General features: G+C 36.4%; 1 long non-coding RNA gene across 1 annotated transcript in view; it reads right to left on the bottom strand.

The window, feature by feature from the left end:
• Positions 1-4,348, bottom strand: part of LOC117098668 — a 183,483-nt gene extending 179,135 nt beyond the window's left edge. Inside the window, exon 1 of the long non-coding RNA XR_004443528.1 lies at positions 4,035-4,348. This is a non-coding gene — a long non-coding RNA (uncharacterized LOC117098668). The remainder of the gene's footprint in view (positions 1-4,034) is intronic.
• Positions 4,349-24,476: the final 20,128 nt, after the last annotated feature.

The following is a 24,476-nucleotide window of genomic DNA, read 5'->3' as shown; positions in this document are numbered from 1 at the left end:
ATATGCAAATCAATAAACATAATCCATCACATAAACAGAACCAATGACAAAAACCACATGATTATCTCAATAGATGCAGAAAAGGCCTTTGGTAACATTCAACAACCTTCATCCTAAAAACTCTCAATAAACTAGGTACTGATGCAACATATCTCAAAATAATAAGAGCTATTTATGACAAACCCACAGTCAATATCTTACTGAATGGCCAAAAACAGGAAGAATTCCCTTTGAAAACTGGCACAAGACAAGGATGCCCTCTCTCACCACTCCTATCCAACATAGTATGGGAAGTTCTGACCAGGGCAATCAGGCAAGAGAAAGAAATAAAGGGTATTCATGGAAGAGAGGAAGTCAAATTGTCTTTGTAAGAAGATGACATGATTGTATATTCAGAAAGACCCATCATCTCAGCCAAAAATCTCCTTAAGCTGATAAGCAACTTCAGCAAAGTCTCAGGACACAAAATTAATGTGCAAAAATCACAAGCATTCGTATACATTAATAAAACACAGAGAGCCAAATCATGAGTGAACTCCCATTCACAACTATTATAAAGAGAATAAAACACCTAGGAATAAAACTTACAAGGGATGTGACCAACCTCTTCAATAAGAACTACAAACCACTGCTCAAGCAAATAAGGAGGATACAAAGAAATGAGAAAACATTCCATGTTCATGGGTAGGAAGAATCAGTATCATGAAAATGGCAATACTGCCCAAAATAATTTATAGATTCAATGCTATCCCCATCAAGCTACCAATGACTTTCTCCACAGAATTAGAAAAACTATTTTAAATTTCAAATGGAACCAAAAAAGAGCCCATATAGTCATGACAATTCTAAGCAAAAAGAACAAAGTTGGAGGCATCATGGTATCTGACTTCAAACTATACTACAAGGCTACAGTAACCAAAACAGCATGATACTGGTACCAAAACAGATATTTACACCAGTGGAACAGAACAGAGGCCTCAGAAATAACCCACACATCTACAATCATTTGATCTTTGACAAACCTGACAAAAACAACCAATGGGGAAAGGATTCCCTATTTAATAAATGGTGTTGGAAAAACTGGCTAGCCATATGCAGAAAACTAAAACTGAACTCTTTTCTTACACCTTATGCACAAATTAACTCAAGATGGATTAAAAACTTAAACATAAGACCTAAAACCATAAAAACCCTAGAAGAGAACCTAGGCAATACCATTCACGACATAGGCAGGAGCAAAGACTTCATGACTAAAACAATAAAAGCAATGGGAACAAAAGCCAAAATTGACAAATAAGAGCTAATTAAACTAAACAGCTTCTGCACAGCAAAAGAAACTATCATCAGAGTGAACAGGCAACCTACAGAATGGGAGAAAATTTTTGCAATCTATCCATCTGACAAAGGGCTAATATCTAGAATTTATAAGGAACTTCAACAAATTTACAAGAAAAACCATCAAAAAGTGGGCAAAGGATATTAATAGACACTTTTCAAAAGACATTTATGCGGACAATAAACACATGAGAAAAAGCTCATCATCGCTGGTCATTAGAGAAATGCAAATCAAAACCACAGTGAGATACCATCTCATGCCAGTTAGATGGCAATCATTAAAAAGTCAGGAAACAACAGATGCTGGAGAGGATGTGGAGAAATAGGAACACTTCTACACTGTTGGTGGGAGTGTAAATTAGTTCAACCACTGTGAACAACAGTGTGGCGACTCCTCAAGGACCTAGAACCAGAAATGCCATTTGACCCAGCAATCCCATTACTGGGTATATACCCAAAGGATTATAAATCATTCTACTATAAAGACACATGCACACAAATGTTTATTGTAGCACTATTCACATTAGCAAAGACTTGGAACCCACCCAAATGACTATCAATGATAGACTGGATAAAGAAAATGTGGCACATATATACCATGGAATACTATGCAGCCATAAAAAAGGATGAGCTCTTGTCCTTTGTAGGGACATGGATGAAGCTGGAAACCATCATTCTCAGCAATCTAATACAGGAACAGAAAACCAAACACCACATGTTCTCACTCATAAGTGGGAGTTGAACAATGAGAACACATGGACACAGGGAGGGGAACATCATACACTGGGGCCTGTCAGGGGTTAGGAGGCCAGGGGAGGGATAGCATTAGGAGAAATACCTAACGTAGATGATGGGTTGATGGGTGCAGCAAACCACCATGGCACGTGTATACCTATGCAACAAACCTGTACATTCTGCACATGTATTCCAGAACTTAAAGTGTAATTTTAAAAAAGGAAAAAAAAAAAAAAGCCATAGAATTCCAAAAATGAAAAAGCATCTGCCCTTGGGATACCTGCACTGCCCTGTCTTCCAAGGACCATGCACATGGCCCACATTTCTGTCACTTCCCATCTGTTGCCATTCATTTCTGAGGCCTCAGTGGTGTGGGTGACAGCCACAATGAGACAGCCTATAGTGTACAATAAAGACAGGATGTCTGAACATAGAAACCATACAAGAGGTTCATTATCCAAAGGATAAAACATTCCAGGGAAGGTTTCAATCTTTTTTACTTGTGAATGGGAAGGATGTTGGGCGGGGGGTGGGGAGGAAGAGGAGCAGACTAGACACAAACACAGTTGGCAAGTAAATCCTGTAGCAAAAAATTAGCAGATATCCAGACATATAGATGGTGGTTTAATATCAGAGAAACTGAAAGGCAGTATTGAGCTCTAGGACAGGTGATGAATAGTATTTGTGAATGGGGATACCAGTGGGTTAATGTACACAAATCTAATACTCATTAGCAAAGCAAAAGGAGAAAAAGGCAGGAGACTGCATACCAGAAAATTATGATCAGAGTAGAAAAACCTTTAGGCTGAATCAATGCTAGGCTGAAAACTTCCAACATAAAGATTCATATATTGTTCTTACCCAGAGATAGGTGTCATCTAAACATAGGGTTGCAATTAAATGCCCCCACTAGGGAATGGTATAAAGCTATATGAGCAGGCTCCAAGCTAGTCATTATTATAATTACTGTTATCAAAACTTAATACTTCTGAGTCCCATTCTCACTGAAGCCTTTATTTATTAGATAATACTGGGTGAGAGTAAATTTAACCAGATAAACTAATTGAGGCAGCACAACTCAGTACAGAAGTAACTTCTCAATCTTCCTTGGATTGCTCTGTTTTTTTTTGTTTGTTTGTTTGTTTGTTTATTTGAGACATAGTCTCACTGTGTTGCCCAGGCTGGAGTGCAGTGGCGCTATCTTGGCTCACTGCAAGCTCTGCCTCCCGGGCTCACACCGTTCTCCTGCCTCAGGGTCCTAAGTAGCTGGGACTACAGGCGCCTGCCACCACGCCTGGCTAATTTTTTGTAATTTTAGTAGAGATGAGGTTTCACCATGTCAGCCAGGATAGTCTCGATCTCCTGACCTTGTGATCCACCTGGCTCGGTCTCCCAAAGTGCTGGGATTACAGGCGTGAGCCATCGCACCTGGCCAGACTGCTCGTTTTTAACTCCTGCATACCTGAAGGCTAGAGAAGATAACATAAACCCATCAGTAACAGTAGTTTGCCATAGCAAGGGATCCCATTTGAGGGGACTTTGAAAGGGGTTTTCAGACCATGAAGGGGTGGTTTGAAAAAGCTCCTTAGCATGACTCTGTTATACACTACCTCCTGTAAATACTGCATCACCAGAGGGAATCCATCTCCCTGCCCTGAGGACATCACTGCTGTAGTTTAAAGCTGGCCTCACGGGGAATCAGAAGCCCAGATTTTGAGTCCTGGCTCCACAACTAATTTGACTTAGACATTCGGGATAATAATTCATGACCAATTGCAGCAGAATCACCTATTACACTCATTTAAAAATGAAAATTATCTACCCAGGTCAAAACGACTCTGACATTATTGCTCAGGGTCTCCATTTTCATAATCAGAGGTAAGAATTTAGCATTATAAAGATTGAAAACTTCATATTGTACATGAGTTAAACACGTTATTACTACACTTCTTTGGTTTCATTACCTGAGAAATAAGAAGTTTACACTGTAAGGTATTTATAGTCCTCCTAGTTCCTCAGAGTGGGAGAGTAGTAACAGGGAATTTGGAACCAAAAGGATATAGGTTCCCCTGCACTCGTGGCTTAAAACAATAAACATTTACTATTGCTCATGGTCAGCTCTCCTGATCTTGGCTAGGCTCTCTCACATGTTTAGGAATTGGTTGGCTTCTAGGCTGGTTGGTCGCAATTGGATGGCCACAGCTAGGACAACTGGACTCTTCTCTGTATGATCTCTCATGTGTTACCAGCCTACTTTAGGACCATTTACATGGTGGTACCAAGGTAACAAGGGAGAGGAAAAATGAATGACTCTTGAGGCCAAGGTTCCAAAATGGCATGTTGTTACTATTACCACATTCTGTTGGTCAAAGCATTTTACAAAACTAGGCCAGATTCCAGGAACGCAGAGACAGACTCCTTTCTCTTAATGGAAGAAACTGCAATCTCAGTTACAAAGGACGTACTCCTTTGTTCAAGCCTACAGCAGTGGTTTTCAAATCTTAGCTTGCATCAGAATAACCTGAAGGGCTTGCTATTAATAAAACACAGGTTGATGGGTCTACCTGAGTTTCTTATTTAGTAAGTCTTGCATGAAGCCCAATAATGTGCATTTCTAACAATTTCCCAGGTGACGATGGTGCTGGCTGTGGATCACACTTCAAGAAGCATTGGTCTACAATAGAGTCTTCTACTCTATGTAAAAAAAAAAAAATTAAAATTTAACATATAAGGCTGTGTTCCATGGTTCACACCTGTAATCCGAGAACTTTCGGAGGCCAAGACAGAAGGTTGAGGCAGGAGGATGAGCACTTTTGTATTTCTCTACAAAAAAATTAAAAACAATTAGCCAGGTATGATGGCATGCTACTTGGGAGGCTAAGGTGAGAGGATTAGCTGAGCCCAGGAGGTCAAAGCTGTAGTGGGCTATAACTTCACCAATGCACTCCAGCCTGGGCAACAGAGACCCTGTCTCTTACAAAAAGAAAAAAACTAACATACATAATTTTATTTCTAAGTGTTTTATTTCTGGCATAGCTTAACACATATTATTCATGATATATTTCTCCCCTAGTAAAATATGAAATTTAAAAAATCTAAATACTTTTTAGAAGACTTTGACCTTCCCTTTTTCCTGAAAAAAATATTCTTTTTAATATTCTACCTTAAACACATAATCAACTCTAATCAATCAGAAACCACTGAATGATTTTACTTCCTCTCTCCCCATGCCTACATTCTAGCCCCTCCATGATTAATACAATTAGGTGAGTAGGGGAAGGTCTTGTTGAATCAAATGAGAAAATTGTCTTTCATATTTTGTTAAAATTAACTAGAAACAAATTAACTAGAAATAATCGAATAACTGAAAGCTACATTCATAGTCTACTTACTCATTACACAGATGAAGTAACAGGCTCAGAGGAGTTGAGTAACTTGCACCAAAATACTAATTTTTTTTCTAATCATCTGTTTGATGTGTCATAAACATATATGACCTAAATCAATAGTAATCTACCTTCTACTCTGATCTTAGTTCTCCAAGTAATGAAATATCTCTGGAGATCTTTCGTAAACTCAAAGTTAATTGTGATTTCCTGGTTCTTAGAAAATACATCCGGGTTTCTATTCTTTATTAATGAGAGAGAGAGAAGTAATTACCAGGTTCTTACCTATTTTTTAAGAACATTTCCCTGGGAAAATGGTCATTAGTTACATTATACTGTGGAAAATGAGACTTAGATAGGCAGAGATTTACCTATTATCACACACTGGAACTAGGCCTATTTATTTTAAGACCAAATTTTTTCCACTGCATCAAACAAAATGATAGATAAATATCCAGATCAGCCTATGTTAACTATCCATGATTAACTCATAATTAGCTAAATTATTTTTAGATTTGCAGTTACTGGTAGTAACGCCTATAAATGGCCTAATATTCTTTTCATTTTACATATTTCAAAGACCTTGCTATTTGCCTAACATAGTATTATCATAAGTAATGCTTATTAATCACTTACTATATGCACAGCATTATACACAAACCCCATGTTTATTATCCTACTTAATATTCATGATAACTCTCTAAGAGACATACTACTTTTATATTCATTTTACAGATACAAAACAGACTGAAATGATTAAATACACACTCAAATCACACAGCTATTAAGTAGTAAGGTTGGAGCTCAAATAAAATTCGGTTTGATTCAGTCTTACTATCGTGTCCGTGGCACTATTCTGTCTTGCTACTTGTACATTTTTTTTTAATCAACTAAAGTGATAGTACTACAAAAATAGCTTTGCATCAATTGAACACTGAGTCTGTTTCAGAATAAGAAACTTATGACAGAATGGAAGGGGAAAGGTGAAAAGGAAACATCTGGTTTATTCAAAGAAATTAAACTGAAAATAGCTATGAGACTGACGTGTTTAGCTAACACATGTGACCAAGTGTGTGGGCCTCCAAAGCAGTCCCTTAGGAAGATATATCTTTATGTGAAGGATGCCATCCTTGCTATAATACATTTTAAACATGTTTTAGGTCTTACTATTTTGCATATATACCTACTTTTTTGTAACAGCAATGAAAAATCCTGTAGTATCCAGTTTTTAAGTGATTGCTCACTTAATTTACTTGATTTGATTCTGAACAACGTTTTAGGTATTATCCTAGATTAAATCCAATCTTCAGAGAACATACTATTGCCACATTGCTGACATTCTCCTAAATTGTGATTCCCATTGTAAACATGACTCCTAAAGAAGACATTTTAAATTGTGTAGAAACCAGTTGTGGTGGGTCATGCCTATAATCCCAGCACTTTGGGAGGCTGAGAATGGACAATAGATTGAGGCCAGGAGTCTGGGGTTACAGTGAGTTATGATCGCACCATTGCACTCTAGTTTGAGCAACAGAGCAAGACCTTGTGTTACCAAAAAAAAAAAAAAAAAAAAAAATGGAGCTATGGCAGCAAACTAGGATCATCAACTAAATAAGTATTTATCATTTTCCAAAGTGAATATTCTAAATATTTCAATATATTCAAAATAAATACATCCCAGTATGTTTATTTGAAAACAAAAGCAAAAATACATTATGAAAGGAAAGATAAAAGATATTTAGACAATATAAATGTTAGGTTCAGTCTCTTTTAGTACAATTATGAGACTTCCTCAAAAAGAATTGTCAGTTGTGGGACTTTAAAAAAAAAAAAAAAGTCCTTACAAACCCACTCCAGGTTAAACAATTTGAGCAGATCATCCAAACTCAAAATGGTGACCTAGTCATAGGTGCATGGGCAGAGTCTCAGAAGAGTTTTTTTATCTGAAATTCTTCAAAATGACTGACATTCAGGGTCATATAATCAAGGCAGATTTTATTTAAAAGCAGAAAACCCCAACAATCATGGCAGATATGTCAGTATCATAATATTCGGAACATTCAGCTAACTATGGTTTAACTAAAGAGCAGTTTATTTTTCGTATACAACAAGATGTCTAAAGGTCAACAGTCCAGGACTAACTGAGCAAGTCAAGTTTGCTATCAGAAACCCGGGTTCTTCCTATCTTCCTTCACCATCTATCAGAGATTGGTCTTCAACTGGTTCATAACTGCAAGATGGTTGCTCTACTCCAGATATCACATATACCACATAGGAAGAAGCAGGTAGGACAAATGCAGCAAAAAGTGGTGGCAGTTGTCACTATTAGTCTTTAATCAGGAAAACAAAAGCATTTTCAGAAGTTTCCTCAGCAAATATGTATTTACATTTTTTCTTTCTTTGAGACAGAGTCTCACTCCGTTGCCTGGGCTGGGGTGCAGTGGTGCAATCTCAACCTCTGCCTCCTGGGTTCAAGCAATTCTCCTTTCTCAGCCTCCCAAGTAGCTGGGATTACAGGTACACACCACCATGCCCGGCTAATTTTTGTATTTTTTAGTAGAGATGAGTTTTTGCTATGTTGGCCAGGTTGGTCTTGAACTCCTGACCTCAGGTGATCTGCCCACCTCGGCCTCCCAAAATGCTGGGATTACAGGCATCAGCCACCACCCCCAGCCGTATTTACATTTAGTTTGCCATAACTATGTCAAACAGCCACTACTAGATGCAAAGAAAACTGGGAAATGAAATATTCACATTTCCAGTCTCTAAGTTAGAACAAGACAAGGAGGGAGGAGGTTAAGAATTCACATCCAGTGAGGCAAATTACAATATCTATCTCAATGGGACTGACATTTTACTAGGCAGTATGTTTTTACACTTTGTAGCATTAAATCATCACAACTATAGGAGCTGGTCCTTGTTCTTTTAATTTTACTAAAGAAGGAAGTGTGATCCAGAGTAATTAAGAGAATTGTACAAGTCACCCAGTTTATAAGCATTGGAACAAATTTCTATATGACTCTAGAAACTCTGCTGTCTAACTTGGGTAAAGAAATCTTAACAGCATGCAAACAAATGCTTTCTGAAAGACTAAGTATTGAACTTGCTTTTCAAAGGTAGCAGGCAAGATGATCTTTAAAATCCTTACTGAATTCTTAGACATGATCTTGTTCTTACATGTAGCAGAACTTGTTGAGAAGTTTCTAAAAGGATAGCCAAGGTCGCTTGGGATGAACAACTGTATTCCATTAGTCACTGAAGCCCTTATATGACTTTCAACATTCACCCACTAGTGGGAGATTTATAGACAGTGAATTACTTATTTAATACCTAGCTTATATATTTTCCAGACTTGGTTTGCTTGTATTGATTGCAATGTAGTCCTTGATGTATGCCAAAGAAACTCTTTTGCCCTCAATTTTTTCCTGCCATAGATAATGCAGAGCCTGAAATACATCACATCTATAATCCCATTAACAAAAATAGGAAATAGAACATATTACCTTGTTCAGATATTAAACATCTTTTCCAAGTGGTACTAACACTGTCATATAGGTTATTAGGGAAGAGGCTAGAAACTTTTGGTAGGACAAACATTTTTGCAGGACAGTAGTTTTTAAAAAACATATCTAAAGTGTTTTGGGGGCTTAATATCGTTACCTCCCAGAAAAAAATGTATTTACATTTAACTGTATAATTCTGGCCAATTTGGTACAACTGTGTTCCACACTTGGCTCAAGTTCTCCTTATTAAAGCTGAGTGAGTTGGTAAGTCTTAATAATCTCCAATGGTGTTAACTTTTCCCAGGTGCAATCTTATATATCACAAGGTTAATACATTTGGTGCATAAACTTATGGGAACTGTTTTTATACATCTTAAAATTTTCATTTGTTAAAAGCCCAGTTTCTAAATTTATGGTTCAATTACTTAAGTCTGTTTTTCAAAGTTCAAAGAAAATATCTTTCTTCCATTAGTTAGCATTCCCATTCCTTCCATTTTCCCTGACTAAATAAAGTTCAAGGTTAGAAAAGCAGACTAGAACAGAGAAAAATGAACTTAGTAAACTGGCTATCTTCCAGGATGCCTACCACCATCATTGAAAAGTCCATTGTAAACAAACAAACTTACCCGGCCAGCTAATGAGCTATTTTTTCAAAAATATCCTAGTAGTTTTCAATCAAGATGACATATTCCAAGAAAAAGTATTTAGTATCTTGCCCATCTAGGTTTTAAAGAAATGGAGAACTTTAATAATAAACTTTTGTTATGATTACAATAACATACTACAAAATCAATTAACTATCTCCACTCCCAACTATTTTATACTTATCTTTTTCATTATGCAAGTTTATTACTAAAACAATGTAAGAGGAAATGTTTGAACAGTTTTCAGATGCCCTTACAAAGAACTATTTACATAAAAACAATTATTTTGCTAATTTCATACAATTATACATCATATACAATTATCTGTAATTCTTATTTTTACTCATTAAGTCATATCACTAAGGACTTCTTTTAGGCAAGCTTAAGTTGGTGTTACTGCTAGTAAATTAATTAATTAGTCAATTAATTTAGATTTCTCACTAATTCCAACTGGCCTTCTCTTGCCCCCTACCCTTTCCTTTATATTTAATTCTAGGAAATATGCGAACAGAAGTCTGGTACTACCTTTAAAACACACAATTGTAAAAAGGTGGGGAAAGCAATTGGTTAAAAAATAAATAAATAAATGAGAGGAGACTTCTGAGGCCTTGCAGGTTTATGACCTGAAAGAACCACTGAGGTCAACACCACAGTGTTCCTTTCCTTTGCTGAAAGCTTTCTGACAAGGTCTCTCCTTCCCATCTATTAAAAGTGGTTTCTTGTTAGAAGCAATTAAGAGCTCAAGGTTCTTTTGCCTTCCCCATGGATCAGAAGCTCTTTGAGGAGTGGCATAAAATCTTTAGTGCTATCCCATGGCCTAGAGCAGGCTGCACAACCTACACAAATTTTAACTGATTAATAAATGGCCGACATAAAAAGGGAGAGATGCTTCATTAGACATAAATACCCTGTTTTCTCTATGCTTCTTGCTTTCTCTTACTGCTATAAGACATGAATGATAAAAACATAGAAGTCTCTTGCACAGAGTCAGAGAAGTGGTGCTCCATAAACTCTAATAAACAGAAATAAATAGCATCCACGCGGTTCTGAAGAAATCGCTCAGGATGTCTGGAAGGTGCTCTGTAGCCACATGAAGAGCGTACAGCATCATAGTTAAGTTGGAAATGGGAGGCTGAACGTAAAATAAGTATACTTGTCCACATAGGGAAATAAAAATCTTTCTGTAAGCCTTTCCTATAGCAGAAAAACCAGTGCCTGTGAACTAGGTTCTTGGGACCATCAACAAAACTGAAAGGAGGTAAAATGTCAATTGGGTGGTGTCAGTGGGGTGGCAGTGAAACAAAGATCCAAGGCTCCCCTTAAAGGGGGGGAAAGCAGAGAATTTTTTATTGTTGTTGTTTTTGTTTTTTTGTTTTGCCTCCCTGGGGCAGCATGGCCAGCACAGGCAAGACTGGAGACGTGAGACGTGAAGAGATGGAGTGAGACGTGAAGAGACTGGAGACGTGAGACGTGAAGAGATGGAGTGACGTGAAGAATGGAGTGAGACGTGAAGAGGATGTCGGGTCCGGAGAGAAAGGGAAGAGAGAGAGAGGCGGGGGTCTAGTCCCCAACGTGGTGACTAAGCTGCGCACCTGTGGGGCCGACGCTCTGAAGCGGGACGGGGGTGTTGATCCAAACGGGGACCCAATGGCCGGGGGAAGGAGCCCTCGCCCGACTAGAGAGTCTCGGACCCTGACACTCCCCGGCAGCCCTTCCGGGTGGGTCGGATTTTCTTTCGGTCTGGTTGCAGAGTTCTTCCCCAACTGGCTGCGCGCTGCCTGGCGGCAGAACTTACTCCTGCAATCTCGGCCCCAGCCGGCGCCTCTAGGGCTGGTTTTATTTCGCTCTTCTCACGGTGCAGCCCGCCCCCGACACCGTCCGGGGCACTGGGAGGAGCACCGCGCACGTGCAGGCGGCGTCCCGCGCCTAGCGAGCAGCGCTGAGTCGGCTACGCGAGTTGACCGGCAGTTGCAAACTATTGGCCAGTTAACGTCCCGCTCGCTCCTCCACCCAACTCCACCCCGTTCTTCTCGCCCCTTCCGCCTTCGTTTTTCGATTTTAGGATCTTCTTCCTTAAGTGTTTGGATAAATTCGCCGTCCGTAATCGGTTCAGTTGGAAATTACCCGATGGTTTTCGTACTTTTTTGAACGCTGACTGCAGAAAATGGCATAGGGAGGTGGGGGAAGAGGGAGGAAAGTGTGTGTGCGTGTGTGTGTGTGCGCGCGCGAGTGACAGGGGACAGAGACGAGAGGTGGGGGTGAAGAGAAGAGAGAGAGAGAGAGAGAGAGACCCCGAGACCTGAGGGGAGGGCAGGGGGCTTCCCTCTCCTGGAGGACGGACAGAATGATACATACAGTCTTTAACAGTGTTGACCCACCCAGACCCCACCCTTCGGTTGCATCCATCATACAGTCATTACAAAGAGGTAGCGCTGTCACACTGCTTGCCCTGCTCCTGGGGCTCTCGGCTGGCTTAATGAGGTGCACCCAGCCGAGGCTATTGTGCAGCTCGAAAGAGGCAGGAACGAGACGGCAACGATCCTAGCAGCTGCTCGAAGCAGCCTCGGCTGCAGCAGCCAACCCCAGACCTGAAGTGGATGAATGCCTCTGGAAGTGTTTTCTTGGAGGAACCCATCAGGCAGTGGAAGACTGTGGCAGGGCTAGTGAACTTAGATGGGGATTTCCTCTCCTGCAGTTGAGCTGGCTGGAGGCAAGTGCAGTCACTCGGGTAATCGCGGGGGTGCTGGGGGCGGGGGCGGTGGTGGTGGTGGTTTTAAGCCAGTCCACGGTCAAAAGGCGGCTTGGATCAATTTCCCCTCCAACCACTCAACTCTCCCCTTTACCTTTTGTTTTGTTAGTTTGTCTTTTTCCACCCCCACCCCCTCCCCTGTGTGTTCTGAACCGTGCTTCTTGCTCTGGGGTTTGATTGTGCATTTAAATGTAATTCTGATTAGTGAATGTTCTCTCCTTTTTGTTGTGATTACTAGAGATACTTTAGCCCTGCCTTCCCAGTTCTGCGCCCAGCACAAGCAGTTTTGAAAATTTAAGTGCAAAAAGCATGACAAAGCAATATGAGGTTGCCGTGGTAAGTGAACTTTTAAACCGAAAATTACCATTTCTTCTCGTCTGCTCGGTCTGTGGGTGGTTTGAAGGGGAATCCTCACACACAAAGGGTTGGGGGCTGGGAGGAGGGGGTGGTTAAACAACAACAAAAAGAAACCCGTACAAACCAATAGTGCTAATTTTGTTTTTCTCTCTACTATGGCCAGTGGACAAGTTCTGTATTTATGTTTGATACTCTTGGGATGGTCATAGGTAAAGTGGGTGAGAGTTGGCAGTCAGCAGGGGAGAGGTGCAGGGAAGGAAGGCGAAGGGAACTAGGTTATTGTCTGGTTTCAAAAGAACTTTGCAGCTCTGACTTCCTGAACTCGGCACATTAGCTGGGTCATTCCTAATCAAAATCCTGAAGAAGAAAAGAAACAATGGGGTCATCCTCAGCCACTACAACTATCTCTGTGTCCTCTCCTGCAGTTAGACCATTCTTCCTCACACTTCCTCAGGTAGCAACATTTGAAGTCATTATTCTTAGACAAATTTTAAATACTAAATGATGATGAAATAATACATTTGCAAAGTTGTGGTCTTAAAAGGTTTGAGGCTAGAGAAAGGAATTGCTTATTAACCCTTCTTCCCACTGCTCTTTCCTCTCCTCCCTCTTCCCATTCATCCCACTTTTTAAAGTGTACAGATTCATTTAAGAGTCCTTCTTCAGCATCCGTTCCTAATCCTTTTTGTCTTTAATAGGAGGTATATTCCAGGGATAGACTTCCGTGTTTTGCCCCTTTATCTCATTCATTTTCCAAGAATAGGTATCCAACACAGTATTTGTGACAATGTAAACAATTCCAAGTTTGGTAAAAGACAACCTTTGCTCTGGAGAATTCTACATTGTTTGGCCTGTTCTGCACTTTTAAAAAAGGATTAATAGTGCTTAGTAGTCTTAAAAACTTTCAGTTGCCTTTTAACTTATCCAGGGCTGTTGCCATGGAGAGAACTGGGATGCCCTGTATTGGAATGGACCTGAGCATTCTCTGATGAGGCAAGGCCATCTAAGTTTTCTCATTTGAAGGATGGGATGGAAACAAATACCCACTGAAAGGAATTGTTTTGTTGAGTCCATTCTTAATTTTCATTTATATATGTGTAGATATAATTGCATGTGCCTGCATTTCTCAAGCCCTATTGTGAAATATTTTTAAATTGTAAACTTCCCATGATCATAGGAAACACAGAAAATAACTTTAAAAATGATTGTATTGCAATACAGCTTAATGTATTTTAGTGGGCATATATTTTAATAACTTATTTTAACAACTGACTTATTTTTTGCCTATTCTACATGAAGTTACTGTAGTTCAACAGTAACTACCACAGGAAAGTGATACCTTGTGCAGTCGGCTTCCAAAGTCATCACTATTGATTTTAGTCTAGCTGTTGGCAATAACCATCCTTAAAACAGTTTTTGAGAGCTAAAACACCACAATGCTTAAACTACTAATTTGTTGGTACAAGAGGAATCAATTCAGTAAAATTTGTGAAAAAAGAGTTTAAAGTATAGTATTTTATATCTTTGTATTAGCAAGAATTTCAGTTGAGAAATTTGCTTTTTCTACCCACTGATATCCTTAGACCACAGGCAATCAGCTAGCAATGTTCTTAACTATATAATTAATTTTAGATCATATTACTCAACTATCATAGGATTTAATTTTATAATTCTGAACTATACTAACTGGGATTTTAAAATAAACACCTTGAACTATATATATACAGTGCTAAACAGAGAATTCATTATCTACTACTGATGTATAGATATTTATAAGTAAATATATGTCCTGTATATATATGTAAAATTAAATTACTTTGACATGTGGAGAAAAACAATTTTATTCAGTTACTTTAATCATAATCTCAAAGAAGCCATCAGATTTACTTAGTTTTTACCTAAACACTGAAAATACTGTTTTAGTTGAAGTAATTCATTAAAAATTATTATTTAAAATAAGCTGGGTAATTGAAAATTGTCTTCTAAATAATTAATAGTGCATGTAGTTTAACTGTCTTTAAAATATTTAGACTTTTTAATGCTATATATTTAATGCTATATATTCCTCATACTTTCCTCACCATAATTCTGTGCCAATTTTAGGTTTGCTAAATATTCTTAATATGGAAATTTAAAATATAAAAGTACAATTACCAATTTTTTTCTACAAAATATGAACATTTTTATTTTCAGTATAATTGCTTTTATACCAAAATTATTAATGTTCTATTTATGTTATTGGCACATTGGAAATACAGTGGTCATGTTCTGATATTTTTCTTGAAACTCAGTTTATTAGAATAAGTTTAACAAATAGCAGAAAGCTATAATGTTCATAAGCACAAAATTCTTAAGTGTTTTCAACTGAGCAATACTCTCATAGAAAGTCATTGCTTCCAATAACAGTGACTCACTTTAAGTGAAAATGTGTTCATGCATAAAGGAGAAAAGTGAGATGTACGAAGTGGCGGTGAATGGCAGCCAGGTTATCTAATGGTACATTGCAGGTTTTGCCCTTTGTACCATATCCAGGGCATGCAATGTACCTGCAAGCATAAAGTCAAAAAAGAATGGCTGAAGTGACATTATAATTTTAAAAATGCAAAAATAATCTTCGTTTATTGTTTCTAATTGGTATTAAATGTAGTATGTATCCTATGTCAAATATACAATCTAAAATCTCAAAGAACTTTTAATAGTTAACATGTGTTGTCTACCTGCTATGACTCTTAATAGTTAACATGTGTTGTCTACCTGCTATGACTCAGTGATGGATTTAATCACATATATAAGTGCCTTATATGCAATATCTCAGCTAATCTTCAGAACACTTTAGGTGGTAGCTTTTATTTCACCTAGAAACTGAGTACCTAAAGTAAGACAGCTCATGAACCATAAAGTGAGGATATGAATCAAAAATCTAACTCCAAAGTTGGATCCAAAGTCAAACAAAATGACAATCAAATAATAGAAAGATAAGATTTTAAAAGGCCTTCCACATAAAGCTCATGTAATTGCCACAAAATCTGAGGGTAGGAATTGCCTGTCAATCTTGGCACTTTTGCAATACAATATTTTTGAAGAAAAAAGTTTCTCTCAAATATTTTTAACTGTACCCAAATTGGGTTTGGATAAATTAGTCTGGTTTGTCTGGTTATTTCTCTTTTGCAACATTAATTATGGAGAATTTATTATATTCTCGATTCTATTCCAAAAACAAAAGGAGAGAAAGATTAACTCAGTTATAGTGACAAAAGTATTTTAAAATAAATAGCAAAAATACCTACTAAATAAAAGGAAGACCTAACTGTACCCAATTTTCCTTAAAAAGGAACTTAAATAAGCAGAGTGATTTAAAAAATTTTAATGACTAAAATGGGATTTAATTTTTCATTTTCAAGACTTTTAAAATTTTGATTACACTTACATTTGGTAATGTAATAAAATCTTATGATTTTTATAGGTAGCAAATCATTTGATATTTTTACGATAATATGTATTTTCTAAGCTAGAGTTTACTTTAATATACTTAATCAATTAACTTCTAATCACAGTGATTAAGGGGGATTTTTTAAACTGCCCTCATTTTGTGAACTAAAGAAACATGTAAGTGATACAGAAAATAAAGGTTTAAGTAGGGCCCTACTATATGATTCCTTTTTAAATATTAAAGATGATAGACTCTCTAATAAATACAGAGAAAACATCCTTTCCCATCAAAATGCTCTAAATTTAATCTTTTTTATTTATAAAATCTTTGGACTTGAGAGATTGGGACATAAATATTGCCTATTCTTGGGTTTGTTTATTAGCTTAGATGTGGAGTAGAGATTGTAAGATTTTTATCAAGGTACTTCATTCAAGCCTCTTTAAGTAACAATGAAATATGTTTAAGGACATCATTGACATTCAACAGAAACCTGCTCAATATTTCACTTTTCACCTGAGAAGAAATGAGAGCACTCAGAATAACTCTATCTGCACTATATGCAATAAATGGGCTCCTGAGTTGTTTTGTGTAAATCTTTTTTTAAAAATTGCCTTACTTTTATTTTTAAATGCAGAGCGCTCACACGTTAAAAGAGTATTTGAATTAATGATCTTAAGTGACTTAAAAAAATTGATACATCCATTTTGTAAGTTTCAATTTTTTATAAAGTGAAACCATCCAAATTAATCATGTTTAAACCTCATTACTGTGAGAGTACTAGTAGTTTTTTTTAAGTCAGATAATTTTGGAATTTTAAGAACCAGGTTATAAAGGGGAGAATTATGAGGTTTGAGCATTTCAGCCCCACAGTATTCTAGCATTCAACCACTCTATTTCACTTTGATCTTGGAAAAACCCCTTAATTTTTACCCCTCTCAAAACTAATTTAGTTACTGGTCTAATTTTAAATAAAATTCAGGCCAAGTTTCTTTAATAGCTAATAAAATGTTCATGTAAGTTTCTGTTTCATCCCTTGATGTGGAAATTTATATTACATGATTATGTACTAAAATCCTACAACCATCTATACAATTTTTCTTTCCATTCAAATTCATTAATGCACAAATCTGTCTATATAAATGATGAATATATGTAAGTATACATATAAAAGTTATGGTTATAGCAATATGAAGCTAAAAGGGGAAGTTATTGTTCAGTTTTAAATTTATGGTATAATTAATTCCTCAAAACATAATTTTATCTAATGATAAGAATATTAACTATTACTAACTACAAATCAGGAATATTTTAGGATAGGTCTTCTGGAGTCTATTTTCTTCTACCTCTCCATTATTGCTTTGTCATAACTGTACAAAATGATAATTTCACTTGGAAAACTGGTAGGAAAAATGTGAATTATGTTAAAAGTAAGAAAAAAAGAAAGGATCTTAAGGAAGTTCCTGCATAGGTCCTGGAATCCTTCAAGCTATGCACCACAATTATCCCCGTAAATCCTTTTGAATATAAAATCATCACATTTTGTGTTCAAAGTAAAGATATATGTTGTAGATTTTCAAAGCCTCTCAGAGCATTACAGAAAGGGCAGAGTAACACAAGCTAGATACCGCCTCACTTGACAGACATTGACAAAACCTGAGAAGGCAGTGTTAATGCTTTTAATTTTTTAAAAATAGAGATTATAAAGTTAATGAAACCTGAGGTCATTACCATTAAGAACTAAGAACTCAGCTTTTCAAGTGTTTTCAGTAAAAATAATTAACTATGGGATAGGTAATTTAAAGAGCTGATTAACATTATAAATATTTAACAAAATCTAAAATACTACCATGATCCTTTGTTAAAGATAATTAGAGCTAAGATTGCTACAGAAATCTAGACTTTTGAATTTCTAATTTCTCAGTGCTTAATTTATCATTAAATCTTATACTGTTGTAGAGATGATATTTAATATATAACTTTGATTCCTACCATGAATACCACATTTTGATGTCTTAGAATGCAGTGAATGATACACTTCACTCAACAGACATTATTACATGCTTACTGGATTAGGCACGGTGCTAGGACCTGATAATACTTGGCTGGAGAAGATGGCTGTGCTGTCAAGAAATGCATACTCTGTGTAAGAGATAGAGATGTCAACAGATGGTTATAACGTAGTGAGATAATTGGTATCAGAGATATGTAAAAAGTGTTTTTAGGAGCACAGAAGAAGCTATCGCTAACATGCCTGTGGTTGGCTTTAGTGTGGTGTTCAGGATGGCTTCTCAATGGTGGTGGAATTTTGCTTACTGACTTTTTTTCCATTTTAAAGAAATGTAACAGTGGCTCTTCAAATAAATATATAGAAAGATGAAGTATATATTTTTCTTGTCTTTACATATTGATATGTACTTATAATGAGAGAGAACAAGTTTTCTGTGTAGGATGCTGAGTTGTTCAAGATTCATTAGTGTAATTTCTCAGATACACTGCCTTTGACAAATGTGCACAGCCGGGAAAGCCTTTAATATATTGATTATGTTAGTGTTTTGTTGCTAGTAGCATAATGGATAAAGCAAAGGCCTCATTTTCATTCTTCTATGCTCTACCAAAAAAAAAAAAAAAAAGTATCTTGTAAACTGTGAAAGGCACACAAAAGCAGATGTAATTAAATAATGTAAATGATGAGGGAGGTTGCCTGTGATCTGGGCTACAGTTAGAAAGAGGGGTGTAAGAAAGAGATTGTTTGAGAGGAAATGATATGAAAATATTTTAAAATAGGAAACAGAGTTCTGTTTTATAACAATAGATTATCAACTTAAGCAATTTCACTTTCCTTTGTATTACCTTCACATCTGCAATGGAGAAGGGAAGTACTATTAATCTGAAATTTTCCTTATTTATAAGTAAGTTATACCAGTGATCAGAACAAAATTTGTTTCTTAAACCCCTAAACACGTGTAGTTTTACTGTAAAAAACCTTCACTTCAGAGTGATTAGTACTTTGTGTGAATATCATTATGCATTTTGCTCTCTGATATCTTGACAATACAGTTTAGCTTATTCCCTCTGGGATTCTCTCCTGGCAACAATTTTTTATTTCCCTGTGTTCATTTTTAGGAAAATCCTCTCAACATTGTTATAAGTATTATTTTATAGGAAGGAAGTATGTAAAATACTCTTGAACTCATTTTACTTGTGAGTTTGAATAGCATTCAGATTAGAATGATTTCCCCAGAATTTTGTAGGCTTGCCCAATCCAGCTGTATATTTTATATGCTAATGTAAATTCTATTTTTGTTCCCCTTGGGGGTTTAAGTGATTATAATTGTTGCTCTTCAAAAGCCAAACAGATGATGATTGCTGCTTCAGGAGTATACCAAAAGAAACTGGCTTTCATTAAACCTGCTCATCCACTTCCTAATTATCTCCATTTTATCTAGCTATGAAGCAGGAAAAAATGGCAAGTACAGTTCATTGAAGCCAGTTCAGTTATTTAAACATCGCTTTATTGAACTAGCAGGAGGTGTTAAAGTAGGGGGAATGTTTTCATTCTAACACTGATATGTAGCCAGTGGCCCAACTCAAGAGTTAGTTGAGCATCAAATGCCAGAGGCCATAGAGAATGAGAAGGGAGAGATTTTGAGTTATTCTGAGAGGAGTCCTCTAGTGGATGCAATAAATAGTGCTTCAGTGACAGCTATTCTGAAATATTCTTTTTGTTTGCTTTTCTTTCTATAAAATCAAAATGGAGTTAGCTATTTAGTATCCACTAAGAAGCACCCAGAAATGCATTCTGAGTGAAAAGGAAATTTCCTATATATGTGAAAAAAAAGAGATATATATTGATAAATTCTAAAAGGACAGCAAATTCCTGAGACTGACCAATATCAAGGGTGCCTCAGGTAACATAAGCCTTGAGATCTGGCCATGAGTCAGAAAGTAGATTCTCATGGAGGCTGGGTTTCCTCAACAGGGAGACTGTCTCTACCATTTGGGTGACAGTGGCTCTGAGATCTGTTCTCCAGTCCTCTAGGGTGGCCTTGGAGTTGAGTTGCACTGGAACATCTTTCTGACCCCTTTACTGACTGTCCTCCTGATGGCACAGAGAGGGTCCTTGAACTCTCACTCAGGGGAACAGAAAAATGTCAGAGTCAACAGCTGTTCAGCTTCCAGCTGTGACAATGCAATTCTCTGCTGGTTAAACAAAAAACTCTGAAGGGGTTCTTTCCTTTCTGAAATTTCAAAGAGCCACGTTTTTGAAACCAATTGTCTCAGGCGAGACTTAGATGAAACCTTATATTCATAAACAAAAAAGGAAATGGAAGGTTCTGCATTTTCTATAGATTTTCATTTTCGTGTTCCATGATATTTCAGCAAGTGTCAGGCAATTTCACTTTTTGAAGTTTTAACATAGAGTTCTTATCTGATGAGTTGATTTTGAAACTTTCAAGAGTCATATTGAAAAAGAAAAAGTTAATACTTAAGTTTAAAAAAGGAAATATGTTCCTGAGAGGCATTTGTATAATTTACTAGAAAGTTGTATACATTAAAAATTATTTTCCTCTAATTTCTTATGCCAATAAAAAATTTTTCCAGTGTTCATAGATTTATTTTTCTTTTAGCTTTACAATAACCCTACAAAGTAAAACAAGCAAACACAATCATTCGCTTTATATATAGAAACACAGTGATTCACAAAAAGTTTAAAAACTAGAATCTGAGCATACCAACTCTCTCATCGACATCTTGACCAACATCTCCTTGATCTACCAACAGCTTGCCAATACATGATGTTAAATTACATTTAGATTGCAGAGTCATTTCTAAACCCTGAGGGTAGGCAGTCCCCAGAGAATAAGTATTGTCCCAATGTGCCCTAAGGTAATCTATGCAGTTTGCATTCTTAAATCCACAGAGAGGGTACAACAATAGTCTTGTTGTCTAAAAACTCTAAAACTCTGTCTGGTGGTGTAGCAGCATTGGAATTTCTCTGAATTCCAGTATAGAGATATTCCAGGGTATAAATCACTCTGGTTTCTTACCAAGAAGGCCTATAAAAGCCGTAAGTCTGAGAATGTACCAGCTGCACGCAGACTTGCCCTAGGAACAAATGGTGGAAACTATCTGATTTGTTTCCTCACCTCCTTATCGTCTTCTCTTGATACTTTTAGGACCTGACTGTCCTTTGTTCACCTAGGCTTACACTGCCACCTTTACTGACATTGCTAATACCCAAGATCTACTAGGACATATCTCTTTCCCTTCCAAGGAAACAGGTTGTTCATCTAATAAATTAGTCTCCACTAAGGGGAAGATATTAAGGAGAGTCCTGATTTCTGTTAATATTTAAAATTGGCTCTTAAGGAAAATGCGCGTGTTTCTGTTAAACAATCATGGTGAGTAACTTGTGGGGTGGTCATGTCAGTCCAACATGTATATTTTTCTGGTAGTTTTTTTTTTCTTAACAGCATGGCACCACCTGATCTCTATCATTGAGGAGAGTGCTTACTTGAAGTAGCACAGTTAGAAATGAACTAACTCAAAAGGAAAATATAACTGAAAAAACTGATTAAGTAATTTTAGCTTATCTGCCTATGTTTATTAAATAGAAGTAACAAACATAACAAACATTAGAATATATCTATGCCAGTGGAATGACTATAGTTTCCCAGGGTTATCTCACAGGTTCTTTCATTTTACTAACAGGAAGTTGTAGAAAATCACACTTATTCTGTGACCTCATAGCAATATGAATGTAAATAAAATCTTTTAAAGATATCCTAGTTAAATCTTTTTCAGTATAAAACAAAGTATAAAATTGGCATTTTTTTCCAATTAATCTCCTCACAGGGATAGCGGAACCAAAATAGTTCAAGCCACTGTTTAACTCCATGTAAATTGCACAACTGAAAAACCTGTACTGATTTTTGCTCTAAATCACTTGTTCATCAGAATCACCTGTGGAGCTTTTCATACACATATATGCTTAGATTACACCTCAGAGTTACAGTGAAATATCTTGAGGTAGAGGGGAAGCATCTGAACTTGAAAAGAAAAAACCTTACAGGTAGGTTGAGGCGTTGTTGCACAGCCATGTGTGAGAATCACTGGGTTTTCCTTTATCCAGTTCTGTCATCTAATGAAGATTCACTCTGTGCCAGGTACTTGACAAATACTTTAGTCACTTAATGCTCACAACAGCCCTAAAAGGTAGGTTATTTTTAATACCCATTTTAAGAATGAGAAAGCTGAGGCTTAGAGAGGTTGGGCAACTTGCCCAAAGTCATATACCAAGGACACAGGAGAGGCAGAACCAGAATTCAGGTCTGCGTGAATACTTTTAATCGAGACAACCGTGAACTTGAAAGGCCTTTTTAATATACAGATTGAAAATGTATGGCCGTATTTTATAGCTGTAATTTCCAACCTAGAAGCTTCAATTTTGCTGCTTTGATTACCCTAAGAATATCTGGAGCGTACAGGGATTGTTTCATTTTATGGCCTTAAAAGAGAGCCACTATATTCATGTGAAAGAAGACATGGTCTAATAGGTAAAAGATACTTTAAAATTATAGGTAAAATGTTTTGCTTTCTTTATATAAAGGTCACAGATGACTTTCTACCTCAGTTCTTAATTCAGAAACTCAAGGAGCTGCTGTAAACTACCTATTAATTTCATTGTAAAAATTATTCAGATATGAGTCAGAAGAGCATGATTTTCCTTTCAGGTCAATTTCTTATAAAAATTAGTAATTGTGTAAAATCATTGCTGATAAATGCAGTTTCCAGTGTGGACTGTGCAATTTTAGGATTTGTTCTTTTTGATTTGGGGCTGACACCAATATTTAGAATAGTGATGACTCATGTCTAGGACTGAAATTTGTTTTTCATGGGTTTATATAGTTTTCCTCTTGAATTGCACCAAAAATGGTTTTTTAATTGGCTTTAACTCATGCCCAATAAATTGGACGAAAATTGATTGCCGCGGTCATGTTTGGTTTAAAATTATTCAAGACTGCACCATGAGTCAAATGAGTGCCTGAGTGAGGGCAGCGGCACTTTATGTCCTCTGTATATGACAAATAAGTTTTTTTTCAAAATGGTCGTCATTCATATCTGACAATTGATATATGTCTGTGGTTTATAAAACTTATAACAACACATTAAAATACATCATATTAAAAATAAGTTTGTTATTTTTGTATTTTTTCTTAGTACCTTCTTTTCCAGTTCTACCAATGTCATAAATCTAATAACAATATTCCTTTTAAGATAAATAATACCTGTTAGATAGCTGCTGTTAAATTCTTGGTCATGGTATTAGAATATTTCTAAATAGCAAAACGAAGTAAGTAAGAATATTCAGAAACTGTTCCATCAGTCACAGTTGAGATATTGAGCCAGTTTTCCATTCTCTGAAGAGTGATTTTAAAGACAAAAATTAAACAATATGAAAATTGAATTAACTCAGGTGATTGTTTAGGACATTGAAATAGCAATTCACTAATGGTACCTGTCTGGAAGCCAGTTTTTGTTCAATCTCATTATAATTATTTACTGTATTATGGTTTTCACTTACTTATATGCCATAGAAATATAAGCAAATCACTTTAAGGGTTTTGCTGGCTGGGAATGAAGGTTCGTTTTATGAGATTCTTGAGCAATTTGAGAAAAGATTTAATAGGGAAAAAGAAATGATTAATTCATTGAAAAGAAGAACATTCCTTGGCCATAATACAGATAGTAAGGGAAAGAAATAATTTATTTTATGGTATATAATTAATATTAGGCAATTTTAATTGGACAGGATAGTTATACCTGATATTGTTGTCTAAGAAAATGGTAGAGCAATTTCTGAGATTTTTGTCATATCTATTTTTCATGTGTATTAAATCTCAATTTGTTTTTATAAGTGAATGTTTTTGTGTTTATAAACTATAAAGCTCACAGGGTGTTATTCTGACCTCTCTCGTTATCTAAGTTGTCTTTTAAGAGGTCACTGGTCCTTACCATCCAGCATCTAGCGCCTGTTCCCACCTGGTGGCTGTAGGCTCTCAAGCTTGAGCTATAGAGTTTTTTCTTTCTGAAACAATAAACTACCTGTTTTTCTGATTTATGAATAAGAATGCATGCTCAGAATTTTCACAAACCCAATAATGCAGAAAATCTAAAGAAAAAAAGTGACTATAAATCCAACTCCCATTACCTCAAAATAGCCACTGTTTAGTGTTCTAGTAAACATCCTTTATATGATGTTTAATATGCTTAATAATCTTTCATAAATATCTTCACATTTCATTACATAATAAACACTACCTTTTTAATGGCTTT

The sequence above is a fragment of the Trachypithecus francoisi genome, unplaced genomic scaffold (assembly GCF_009764315.1).
Source record: "Trachypithecus francoisi isolate TF-2019V2 unplaced genomic scaffold, Tfra_2.0 Lachesis_group16, whole genome shotgun sequence".
NCBI classification, from domain to species: domain Eukaryota; kingdom Metazoa; phylum Chordata; class Mammalia; order Primates; family Cercopithecidae; genus Trachypithecus; species Trachypithecus francoisi.
Note: the sequence above shows the minus strand (reverse complement) of the source record. Positions and strands in the feature narration are given on the sequence as shown.